This window comes from Semicossyphus pulcher, unplaced genomic scaffold, assembly GCF_022749685.1.
Source record: "Semicossyphus pulcher isolate SPU_LCO1_2020_fin unplaced genomic scaffold, fSemPul1.0.p SCAF_18, whole genome shotgun sequence".
In the NCBI taxonomy this organism is placed as follows: Eukaryota; Metazoa; Chordata; class Actinopteri; order Labriformes; family Labridae; genus Semicossyphus; species Semicossyphus pulcher.
In genome coordinates, this window is record NW_027211691.1 from 10,797,461 (window position 1) to 10,811,286 (window position 13,826).

The 13,826-nt window shown below is 43.3% G+C and overlaps 1 protein-coding gene across 1 annotated transcript in view; it reads left to right on the forward strand.

The window, feature by feature from the left end:
• Positions 1–13,826, forward strand: part of myripb (myosin VIIA and Rab interacting protein b) — a 121,270-nt gene that overhangs the window by 17,132 nt on the left and 90,312 nt on the right. The window lies entirely within an intron of this gene.

The following is a 13,826-nucleotide window of genomic DNA, read 5'->3' on the forward strand; positions in this document are numbered from 1 at the left end:
GAAGACGTCTTCCATGACTTGTAATCAAAGCAGGCCGATAATGACAGCGTGATGGCGTCCAAAGAATCTGTATCACCAACATTAAGCTTCACTGCGGTCTGAGGTGAGAGGAGCAGGCGCCGACCTTTGTGGCACAGTGTGATAGGTTAAAACACCTGTCAGTCAATATCTGTTGGGTTGTATTGACTGTGTATTTCAGGAGGAAAGTTGAGGGCATTCCTAGAGGGAAAAATACAGTTCACTTTGAGGGTCATTAAACTTCATAAAATCAGTTCAATTTCAAGCTTCAACCATCATTACAATAATCTTCTGTTTGTTTGTTTACCTGTAATCTTTCCGCACACGCTCCCCTGCCAGATTTACATCAAACAACGCTCGCTCACTCAGTTATTTCAAGGTTCGGGGGGGGGTGCCACTCAGCCACCGGTGGTCGTTTTTCCAAGTAGCTTTGTGTTTCCCAGGGGAGTCGTGGTGGGTGAGTGACTGGTTTCTGGAGATTATGAGTCACAGCTGGAGCTGCGGTCTGCTCGCCCTCGTATGTTTAATCACTGCAGGGGACGCATGTTCTGACGAAACTGCTGCTTTGTTAGTGAACCAGTGAGCTTTAAACAGATCCCCTCTTTTTGAATATGTATATTTGGAGAGAAAGGATTTAGATCATTTAACTACACTCTGCGCTAAAGAAAGGGGACACTCCAGCAATTTTCTAGTTATGGGGTAAACCAGCAGCCACCATCAGGTGGGTTTAGTTGGTTTCACCTCTGACACAGTTGCAAAGCAGTTACACTGACATTATTAAATACACCAAAATACAGTATAGCATATAGATTTTAGGCTTGGCTGAGCAGTTGGTTTTAAAGGGGACCTATTTTAGCTATGCAATCAATTTTCTATTATTCTAATGTGATTTTGAATCACATTGGTAAAGTTTGTTTCATTTTAAAAATGTTGTACATATAAATATTTTTCGGAGCCTCGCCTTCCTCCTGAAACCAACCAGCCATTTTGCCATTCAAAGGTCAGACCTTAGCCACGATTGGCTGACAGTATTTAGAGTGACCGCGTAGCCCCTCCCCACACATGCCGCACTGCGCAGTCACTCCTAAGTTGTAGAAAACATGGCCGCTCTAGCATCGGTTATTTGGCCTTATAAATACAAGCCAGAATTGCCAGGAGGTATCGGAATGGTGAGTTGAAATCTTGAAAACAACTTGACTACAAGCTAGTGCAAGAAGGCAGCCTGAGGTGGATGACGGTGAATGACGATTGGTCGATTTCAGCAAAAGCAAGGTTCTAAGTAGAAACCTGCAGCTGGTCTGAACGGCCCATTTCAGAGGCGAGCTTTTTAAAAATGTCATTCTGGAAAAACACGGAATTATGCAGTTTTCACTTATGAACAATAAACACCCAAAAAAGGTGAAACACATGCAGAATATGAGAATATCCATTCAAAAGATACCGCCCCTTTAAGTCCACACAAGCCTTCAATCCACAGGTGAGACAGAAAATAGCAGTTGACAAAATCATCAGATTTCTGTGGAGAATTTTGTATGCATTTATGCTTCTTCATACCAAAAGGTATCAGACGAAGAGTGAAGTTTTTTCTCTTTCTGGGCTTTTACAGCAAATATAGACACTGTCACTGATAATCAGTTGAACACACTGACCTCCCATGCGCTAGGTTTCAACTTTGTCTTGGTTTTTTTGACAATCTGATCATTTTGCTATTATACAGGGAGTGGCTCAGTAGTAGAGTCGGTCGTATTTCAGTTGCAAGGTTGGTGGTTTGATCCCCAGCTCCTTCAGTCTAAATGTCGAAGTTTCCTTGGGCAAGACACTGAACTTTACGTAGCAGCCTCTGCCATCAGTGTGCAGTCCATTTACCATTTACAAGCTATTGGAAGCTAATGTGCTGCTAATACATCATTCTATATAACTTCATGACCTGTTGGGCTGTAGACTTGTGTTTTGGTGCTATTCTAACTAGGTACTGTAATTCTTATGGAGACTAGAACAGGGACATTGTTGTCCCCGTTGTCTTTGTAATCATGCACTGATCTACAGGGGGCGGTAACACACCAAGAAACACAGCAAGGGGATGGAAAAAGCGAGGAAGAGGACTGTATACAGTCATATACTATCTTCTTTACTGTTGATGTGAGCCTGCTTGACGTCCTTTGCATTGCCAAATCCAGGTGGAACTTTCCTGCACTGTCAGTTATCATAGTTCACAGTCCCTTATTGTTTAATGTGATGTATACACTTGTAGCAGTCAACCGCAAAACATGGACTTGCTTGGTGCTTTCCCACACTTGTCTCTGTTTGTCTGGCGGACAGGAGACGAGCTTCAGCTGAAGTCTGTCTGCGATGTGTGATTTGTGAGATGGTGGAGACTGCGGGGACGGCCAGGAGGAGGTACAGAGAGAGAGAGAGAGAGAGACAGGCTGAGAGGAAGGAGAGAGGAAAACTGTTGGAGGTTGTTTTTCATCCGTCCTTAATGGGACATGAGAGATACAGATGCTGCGAGCTCTGCTACATTAGCTGAGTTGTTTCATACAGCATCTCCTGTGTGTTTACATGTCAGAGAGGAAGAAATCCCTCTCAGATTCGTGCTTTACGCGCGTGTGTATTCATAAGAAGCATCTTTAAAGAGCTCAGGGAGATTTACTTGGATTTATCTTCAGTGAAAATCAAAATGAAGACGTATAGTGCAGCTGTAATCTCCTGCTGTATGATGAAGTGCACACACTGAAGGCCTGTACTTTAAGCACACTGCGTTTGATATATCTGCTGCTGTTTTATCAAACATATGTGCATTTTGCTGGTGATTGATCGCGTCTCGTGGAGTCACACCTTCTGTTGAATTATTGATTGATTTTCGGGATGCATCCTTAGTGGCCTGGATGTTAGAAACCCTGCTGAAAGACAAAGCTCCTCTGTCATTATCCATCCCGACGTGTCGTCTCGTCTCAAACAGGAACTCCATTTTTAACGCGGGGAAGATGCAGCTATGCGCGCGATAACAAGCAGTCATGCATTTGCGGAAACAAAGGCTTATAATTCAAACAACTCCTGTCAGGAGGAGAGGAGGATGCTCCAGTCGACGAGTGCTCGCTGATTAGAAAACTTGGGCCTAACTCAGACTGGTTTTTGTGATGACTGCGGCTTCTTCCTCTTTCCCCCTGCCTCTCTTTAAGCATCTCATTCCTCCCATTCCTCTCTTTGATGATGGTGTTTTTGGCAGGCCTGCTTATACCTTCCCCTCCGCATATGTTCCATATTTTACTACCTCCTATTGAAGCTGGTGCAATTTCCCCATCCCTCACCTCTGCAGTTAATCACCGCTGTCGTAATGTCCGGCCATCATAAACACTATATTTTCAGGGTTGTAGAGTGTGTCAGGAGCTCTGGGTCGCACACTGCTCATCTGCTGGTACACATTTCAGTTCAGCGCTGGTTCAAAGCCAGCGCTGCATCTGCAATTACAGCTGTGGTGAAGTGAAGGAAAGCAGCGGTGGAGGCGAGGACTTCTGGAGACATGTGGAAGACACATCCAGACTTCTCTTTGTCATTTAGGGAAACCCAACAGTCATCTTTAATTGCAATTAAATACATAGCAGGGTTGGCTAACATCCTGCTAACTATTCTTAGCTAAAGTGGAGAAGACAGATTTAAAACAGAATGAAAAATAACATGTGATGGTTAAATAATAGAGCACCACCTGTGTTTCTCATGACGGGTGCACGGGAGTCAAACTGACCCCGTCGATTCCCCGTGTTTTATTGGCCGATTGTGTTTTACGACTGTGTCCTTTTCCGCGGAGGGCTTTCGGCACAGCTGCACCGCTCGGTTGCCAGGTTGTGAGACGCTAACCCAAATATGTTAATGGAGCTCTGCCACCGCTCTTCGAGAGGGGGTTGCCAGGCACGACCGCGAAATGGATTGTAAAAATGAAACGGCAGAAGAAGAAGGAGGATATGTTCTGCGAGTGGGTTTGTGAGCTTAAAAAAAACACACGGGAAAGAGCGCACAGAGGAGTGTGGAAGTATTCAGAAAACATTGGATTTGAAAGGAAACATTGAGTTTGAGTGCAAAGTGCTGACTCTCAGCTTTACTTTCAGGGTGTTTACATCCACATCCAATAGACCGTAAAGAAATGGTCGCCTTTTTTTTTTATTTACAACTCCTCTGGGTGCAAAGCACTGCGAGTCCTTCACAATAATAAAGATGTGCGCACCCCCAAACAGCCTTAAAGCTGAATCAGCACCTCAAACCTATTGTTTCTTCTGAAATCCAGGGAGCTGGAGAGCAGCCAACAACATAAAAAGCATATCACTGTCCAAACACTTACACACTGCACTACACTCAGACAAATACATCCTATTTATCTCAACTTTTCCCTTCTGTAAAGTTTCCTGATTGAGTGTCGTCGGCTAGGAAAGTAAAATTCCTCTCAAACTATTAAAATGCACTCCCAGTCCCCACAGCCTCTCATCTGTGTGCAGGGCTGGAAAATGACCTTCTCCGCTGGGCCCGTAGGGAGCACTGTTGTCCATGTTGTCAGGGCCGGGATGGACCGTCTACACATGGCTGCACTTTGAACGTCCCACTGGCCGACCGCAGGCCTCAGACCAGACTGAGTGACACTTCTGCCAGTCTGTCTTTTTAAACCACAACCTCAAATCTGCCTCTTTCTTTTTTCCTTCACCACATTCAGGCCTCATGCAGGTCTACATCTATCCTGCTTTGTTGCTAAAAATGGGAATGCTGTCAGATTTACCTTTCAAAGTCGCAGTTGTCTTTGTTTTTAAGGTGCTATAAAAATAGATTTTAGTTTATTTAATTATGCATTTCCTCTTCGGCTTTTTGTTCCCTCCTTGACATGAATAGTGCACTTTGAATTCATCGTAATATTTCCCTTTGAGAGGACAGGTTACAGCCTCTTTAATGCATTAATTACAGTCTTTAATAGAACCTTTTATCGCCCTCCCCTGGAGTCAGGTGTCATTGCACATTTAAGTGTCCTCTGACCTTGGCCTCATTCTACCCTCATGTTTATTCATGTACAAGTTTGTAGTACAACTATTACACAGGAAAGATTCAGTCGTGCCTTTGCAAACACATTTTGACTCATATGTCACCCTGAAAATGAAATATCTCTCCGTGTAATGCTTGGTTACACTGATGTGAGAGTGTTTTAGGAGGAAAAAAACAGCAGCTTTGTGCGGATATTGCCCGTGTGAAATCCAATCATTCCTCTCTACTTTCATTTTCAGGGGTAATCTAAGGATAGGCGCACACACACGCACAGACACACACAGTTACATTTCTGAAATCAAATAGGCTCAGAGTCTCTTGTTGCGTGCTGTTTTTTCATCAGGCTTTGTGTTTGCTGAAAGAAGACAACACACAGATTTGTGCATCAAAGAGCAGCTACATTTTTTAGTTGGAAATATCGTATTTGATCTGATCTTCTAAAGCTAACGCTAACACTTTAAAGCATTTCTATCCCAGCTCTGTGTAAAGACAAACTGTAGCAGACATGCAGTCAGACTTGCCCATGTTTTCACTCGCAGGGAGCTCTCACAGCACAGACAGGCTGCTTGGATCGCACAAACACAAATAAGCAGTGAATGGTATCTCCGAGCGGAGCTGGATGATTGTAATAATTAGCATGCCAAAAGACGACACCAGTATAACATATCTCCAGACGACAGAGCAGCTCCAAATAGCCAGTCATCGTCTGAGCAGCACACCGCAGAAAAGAGTCGACGGGGGGAAGAGAGCGGGGGGATGTGGGCGAGCAGGAGGAGGAGGAGGACAATAATTAGCTGAGCTTGTCATTCTAGTGATTAAACACTGATTTAGAAGCGTGCTCAGTGGCTGCGTGGAGTTAAATTGGCTGTACTGCTGTTAGCGGTGACGTGACATGCGAGGCCCGGGTCACTGCTCTGCAATGCAGCAGTAACAAGAGTGCGGCTCGGTTCAGCTCCGTATCTGCTCCCTCCATGTAGGTCTTGTTTGTTTATGGGCCAGAAGTAATGCGAGCGCACCGGATGAGTTCGCTCCCGAACACTGCTCCCTTTGGTACCTATTAGTTTTTGCATCGCTTTTATGAAGAGCGATATTTCACCCTCAATTCTTTATGATGATAAACGATTTTCATTAATGCAGCTGAAGGCGCTTGTTGTTTTTCTGTTATCTTCAAAATGGAAGATGAATTTCCCGCACTGCTTTAATAAGTGTACGTCTACGCAGCTGCAGGCTAAACGCACCAATAAGTAATGTGACTATGTTGACAATAAGTAATATCACCTGCCCTTGTTTGATATTAAAAAACCTGGTTACCCTCTTTCATATTTCATATTAATATCTACAGGCATTTCATTCCTCTTCTGTTCTCCCACTCATGCTCAATGTCGAAACAAGGACCTTTATTCCTTCTAAGCACGGCAGCGTTGCTGAATATAACATGAGGCCAATAAATCAACTGTTCTCCTTATTTTCTCCTACACGGCCGCCTAATTTCTGCTGCAAATTCTTTTATTGTACGCATTGTTCTCACAAGACAAACTACACTATTTAGTGCAGATAAACGTAGAAGCAAACAGTGCATTACTGTATCCATGATGCCTTTAGTGACTGTTGTTAAATAACAGGAAGACTGAAATTAAAAGTACAAACAATAGTCAAACGAGCTTCCTGACAGCTTGTTGTTGTGGGCGGTGCAGGATCACTAATGGTGGATTTTATGAGAAACAAAGTGCATCCACTAAGCCTCGCCATTGATGATTAATGACTAAAAACATAAATTATAAACACAACAATAAAGAGCAGATGCAAGTGGGTGACATGGGATTAACACCTGACTTTTAGAGCAGGAGATGTTGGGGTTCAGGCTAGAATGTATGAACCTTTAAAAGTGATTAAATGTGGTAAAAGTTGCATTATACATTGTGCAATATAAAAAGGGTCATGGGTAATGACAAACCCACAGAGAATTGCAGCTAAATCTGGAGTTTCTCTTAGCACCATGTCGCATTTTAGCATCTTAACTCAGTTTTTTAAGTTAACAACCCTCAACTTCTAGCGTCTCAGCAATAAACATAAGAAAGACAAAGCTAGCGGCTAGCAGGTTAACATTTGATAGCCTAAGCACACATGTTTTGAAAGGGAAGTGGTGGAGACTAAAAACAGAACTAAAAATAGAGGGATTATTGGCCCCCAATTTACTAAAACGGTTACCAAGTCGAGCCCAAATAATTGCTAATTTGGCACCATTTTTGCTGGATGAAAAGGCGACTGCCAACATGTTCCATCCAATCAACCGTATTCTTATTCAAGTTAGTCCAGACGTCCCAGCTCCTCCCGGGGGATCACGAGGCGTTCCCAGGCCAGGTGCGATATATAATCCCTCCAGTGGGCTCTGGGTCTACCCGGGGTATCCTCCAAAAAGCATCTCAAAGAGGCGCCCAGGAGGCATGCTAATCAGATGCCCAAACTCTTTTTGATACAAAGGAGTAGTGGCTCTATTCAAAGCTTAGTCCAAAAGGTTGGTTGAAGTTCTTTAAGACGCCTTTTGGACTAAGCTATGAAATTGCCATGACCCGGATGAGCTGACCTGAGAATCTTCACGGACAAGTAGTGGCTCTACCTCTGGATGTCTGAGCTTCTTACCCTCTCTCTAAGGCTGAGCTCAGCCACCCTTTGGGGGAAAGGCATTTCAGCTGCTTGTATCCGCAATTTTATTCTTTCGGTCACTACCCAAAGCATAGGAACATTAGTGAGGGTTGGAACGTAGATCGACTTGAAAGCTTCGTCTTCGTCGACGGTCCCGAACAATGCTTGCGTTACTGCTGAGGCTGCATCAACCCGTCTGTCAATCTCATAATCCATTTTATCATCACTTGGGAACAAGACCCTGAGATACTTTAACCTCTTCACTTGGGGCAGAACATGTTCAGACATGCCCCCAAATGCTCAAATAACTCAGTCATTGCTGCTTAAATGTAAAAGTCGCTTAAGATTTTAGCGTTTGTAAAATATATAAAAGTTGTCATCAGATGTGTTTGAGGCGTTCTGGGAGAAGTTCTACAGTCTGTGTCTGGCTTCTCATAACTTCAGTTTTAACCTTCCTTTTCAAGCTCAACTTGAAATCAATGAGAGAAGGGCGCTTTTGAGAGGAGTCACAACACCAAAGTTTTCATGAAGGAATGGGTTTTGATATATTATTTCAAATGCGGCTTGGATGACCACACGGTGTCTGAAAGAGCCCGTTTCCCAGGGAGATTCTTACACAGGAAAGACCTCGCCGGAAGGAAAGGTTTTCCTTAAACGCTGCCTTTTTGTCTGCACTCAGCGGGTTTCAAACATCGATTGCGTCTTGCATGCTGGTTTGCCCAGTTAGTCTTTGAAACGGTGGATGCAGCAGTGACACTCATTCTCCATTTGTGCTCCCTGTAGCTGATCTTTCACCTCTACTTTGCTGCAAGACGTCTGAACGGACGCAGAACAAAATGCAGCCTGTCCTTATTTTTAGAGCTTCTCGTTAAAACAGGACACACTACAAACCAAGCCAAGATGGAACTTAAGAGAAATGAATCATTAATAAACAAAATTACATAATTATAGGTGATGATAAATATAAATATAATCATCCATTAAAAGGACATTATGTAAAACCTGTGAAGAAGTGTTTCGTCACTTGGAGTATGATTTACCTCTGGCACAGCCGAGGGGTCCGCACAGACGAGTCATTATTTAATAAATTATGAATCATGGTCTTGTTTCTCGTTAGTTCCTACATGACACGAAGACTGAAGTTTTAATATCGTCGAGCCAGTTCCCAAGGTAACCTCGAGCCAAGTTACATTCTCCACCTGAAGGAAATGTTGCTGCAGCGGCTCAGAGTGGTGGGCTGCACTGCAATTTATGGCCCTTTCTACTTTCTGCTAGCAACACTTTATTATCCTTTCATGCACCTTTTCCCTACCCCCAGTTTAAGCTGGATACATTTATGAAGCAATTTTTAATAAGAAAAGTGGTTTACAGAACATTCAAATGATTTACACGGCGTTCAAGGACAGAACGCTCTCAAACACGAGAGATCAAACACGATTCAGTGGCAGACATGATGCTAACAACTGCATAATAAAGTTGTCCCTCCCCTCTAATAGACTCTCGACTTTCCCAACATTTGCCCACTCCCTATGCCCTTCCTCTTCGCCTCTCTCCTTCCTTATCTCTCCCAGCACCTGTTGACATCCATGTTGTCCTCTGAAATAGTATTCCTATATTACAGTCATAATTTATAGACTCAGTTTGGACTAACTGCAGGTACTTTATGGGTTTGCACTCGCTGTTAGCTGCAGAGGCATAATTTCTGTTCCCCACACGTTCCCCCGGGGCCCCACATATCCTCCCATACCGCTATACTGACTTGCATTCTGATGCTATAGCTTTTATTACAGCCTGGGGGTTTTGTAAGCAACAGTACAGTATAGTGGTATAGCTTTATTGATGCTTTGTCACTATGTCGAGATGTGATATGCTTTAAGAAAACTCAAACATTTTTTGGCCTTTTGTTACCACTCTTATTTATGTACCGCCAGCAGCTTGGTAGCATAGCTTAGCCTAGCATAAGGACAACAAACATATGAAAACAGCTAGCCAGGCTCAATCCAAAGGCAGCAACGTTCTGCTACCACCAACTTAAAGGGGGCATATTATGCTAATTTCAAGCTTCCTATTTCACTCTGTGATACCTGTGGTGTAGCTTAGCATAATTGACAGTTAAAAAACTGCTGCTCTGTGCAGGCCCTCATACATGCTCTGTCCCTTTAAGAAACCTTGTAAGCCCACTTTCTTCTGATTGACCAGCTCTCCGAAACCTGCTGAGGCTGCACTTTGTGATGTCACAAATAGTGCTGCTTGTAGAAAAAACTGTGAAAGCTGGCGTTCACAGCAGCCTGCAGATTGAGCTGAGAAGCCTGGGGATTACTCCAACATAGTTTTACCTACAGATTTGAATCTTCACCCACGTTTAGTCTGGACATCCTACTTTGAGTGAAACAGCTTAGATTACATTGTGGTACTTGTAGGATCCATACCAGGGACTACAAATCAGGATATCTCAGCTAAGGCTGCTTTGATTTAACCATTCTTTTTAAAATCTGTCGCTCACAAGATCGACAAGTTTGTACATATGAAATCATACTTCCTTTAATCTGTGATAACCATGCCAATAAGTTAGCTTCCGAAAAGCTATAGGAACGATTTTGCTACCTTCAGACTGAGCTAGGCTAGCTATTGCTATAGCTTTATGTTCTAGCTTCATATTACGCATACAGACATAATGATACTCTCCTCTCACCCTTAGAAGGAAAGTCAAAATGCTCCTTTAATTAATCATTTTGAATCCAAAGACGGCAACTGTTTGCACTTCCGCAACTGTCTAAGCAAACTTAACTTATGTGTTCATTAGTTAGCTTTAGAATAGCTGACAGAAAGTTTGCTACCTTCAAACAGAGGCAGGCTAGGTTTTCCCTCTTGTTTTCAGTCTACATGCTAAGCTAAGCTACCTGGCTGCTGGCACTAGCAAACATGATAATCCTCTCCTCACACCCTCAGCAGGAGTGCCAAAATCCTCTTCTAATTTCTTCATTAATAATCCAAAAATGGCAACAGTTTGCACTTTAACAACCGTGTCAGTTTAGTAAGTAAGCAGCATAAATTTGGCTTTCACAGTTTGGTGTAGAGGTGTGAGGGGTGCGAGGGCTCAGGGGTGACAGCAGAGAGGGTTACCGGGGCTATTAGGCCCGTAGCTGTGTGAATCAAATGTGTGGGACACAAGTGTAGCTACAGGATGCAGCAGTGATTCATAGCGTAATACAGCCCACCTCTGTGTGGAGTTTTCAGGCGCTCAGAGTGTTTGTGTGAAGGACTCAGTGTGTGTGTGTGGAAAAAAATAAGACTGAATGAAAAGACGTTGACACTGAAATGAGAAAATAACCTAAATACATTGCAGCAAGAGTATGTAAGTTAGTGGGTAGTCAGGTAGAGCTTATTTACCCTGACTTCATCACTGACTCTCCCTCATGCCAATCTGTCAGTCATTTCCTGTTTCCATAACGACGGTGGCACCTGCTAATGACATCGGCTTCGTTTTAATTTACCAGGAGATTTAGGATTAAGATTCATCGGCATGGCTGACACGTATGAACGCATCGCCACAGTGACATGATGAACCCCCCTTTCATTATCGTATTACCCGTCCTAATGAAGACTCCCCGCCCTGCGTCACAAACACAACACAGTTACAACCATTATCTCAAAGATCAGACATATTATCCTCCAGATTTTAGGATGTCTAACATGGAAATTTCCTGTTCAAACTGACTTTTCTGTCTTCTCATCGAGCTGAAATTACACTCCACTTGCTCATAACCAGCAAGGTATCATTTCGCTGCAGCTAAGCCTGTCTTAATATAGGGATTAATGTCTAGATAAGGATTTGTTCAGCTTTAAGCCACGGTGCATGGATGCTCATCTGTGTATGTCATCCCCACTATGTGTTCACATGTCCGCTAATACACAAACAGATGTGTGCAGAGTGACTTGCATGTGCAGTGATGTTTATGACAAAGACAACGTGTGTGGGGGGAGTGTATGTGAATGTACTGTGAATGGAAACCTACAATATCAGTGATGCAGTACAATTTGGATCAGAATTGTCGCCCTATTTCTCCGCACTGACTGCTAGCAATCACCACGAGTCCAGCGATGACTCATCCATGTGTGCTGCACACACACAAACACACACAAACACACACATTTCCAAATGATAATCCGTTTTTGTCTCTGCCTGCTACCCACTTTCATCTGGAAATCCCTGTTTGTTTGCTCCAATCCGCTGTTCCTCCCCCCCTCTGTTTACCCGCACTATCATTCAATTCCTTCCTCTCTTCGGTGTCACTCTACTTTCTTTCATCTCACTTTCACCTCCTCCTTCCTTCTCTCAACTGCCTCCTGTAGATTGGTCCCTGTCATCGCTGTCTGTCATCCTCTCTCTGTTGCAGTGTGTCTGTGGCTCGAGGCAACAGTGCTGTCCTCTCATCACCTGTCAACACTCCGATACTCAGAGGACACAAGAGACCCAAACCCATCCAATACATTGTGTTCAGACCAGTGCGACAGAATGGGTTACAAGTGAGAGCGCCATGTTGCACAAAGAAAGGAGTATTTGGAAACATTTTGGGTAACATATTTATTTGCTTTCTGGCTTTAGTGTTGATTGTAACCACATAGTTTATAATGCATAAAGCGAGAGCCAGGGGGCAATTAGCTTAGCTTAGCTTAAAGTCCATTCTGTCCAAAGTTAAAGAAAACACCCTGCCAGTGAGTCTTAAGCTCATCTATTAACAGTTGAAATATTATTTTCACTTTGGACAAAACTAAGCTAGCTGTATCTCCATCCAGCATCCATCTAGCAAGTGATGCTAAGCTAGGCAAATCACCCCTTGGCTCAGCTTTATTCTTAAAAGCAGACATGAGGGTTGTGTAAGCGTTATCTAACTCAAGAAAGCAAAGAGGTAAATGATCTTTTCCTCCAACAATGAATTGTTGGTAGGTTATCACATTTGGTCTACTTAGCTTAGCTTTACATAAAGCGTGCAAAGTTAAGAAAATACACCTGCCTGCACCTTCAAAGCTAACAAATTGATTTGTTTCCTTTCCTTTTTATTCTTGTAATTGTTTAGAATTTAGACAGATTTAAGCTAGCTGTTTCCAGTGTTTACAGTCTGGTAAGCTAAGCTAGTCTTGACTTGGATCCAGCCTTAACTGATAGACCTGAGAGTGGTGAGCTTACACCCATCAGCCATAACATTATGACCACTGACAGGTTGAGTGAATAACATTGATTATTTCGTTACCAATGGCACTTGTCAGTGGGTGGGATATGTTAGGCAGCAAGTGAACATTTTGTCCTCGAAGTTGATGTGTTGGAAGCAGGAAAAATTGCCAAATGTGAGGATGTGAGCGACTGCGTGTGCGTCGCTTACCTGGGGATGACATGATACCAGGATGCACTATGGGAAGAAGGGCGAGCCGGCGGAGGCAGTGTGATGCTTTGGGCAATGTTCTGCTGGGAAACCTTGTGGATGTTACTTTGACACGTACCAACTACCTAAACATTGTTGCAGACCAAGTACACCCCTTCATGGAAACGATATTTGCTAGTGGCAGTGGCTTCTATCAGCAGGATAACACAGAATGTAATCAGGAATGGTTTGAGGAACACAACAACAAGTTAAATGTGTTGACTTGGCCTCCAAATTCCCCAGATCTCGATCCAATCGAGCATCTGTGGGATGAGCTGCACAAACAAGTCTGATCCTTGAAGGCCCCACTTCGCAACTCAAAGGACTTAAAGGATCTGCTGCTCACGTCTTGGTGCCAGATACCTCAGCACACCTTCAGAGGTCTAGTGGAGTCCATGCCTCGACGGGTCAGGGCTGTTTTGGCAGCAAAAAGGGACCTATGCAATATTAGGCAGGTGGTCCTAATGTTATGGCTGATCGTTGAAAGACTAATCATATTTCCTAAAATGTCAATCTCTTCCTTTAACTTAATTTTTACCCTTGCTAAGCTAAGCTAATCGCTTAAGCTAAGCTAATGCTCTACAGGATAGGCAAACAGGTGGGATTGATATTCTTATCAAACTTTTGAAGAGAAATCAAATAATCCTGTTTCCCAAAATGTTTATCTATTCCTGTTAACCATGAACTGTTCGTTGTGCAGCTCATTTTACAGAGAGATAGGATGCA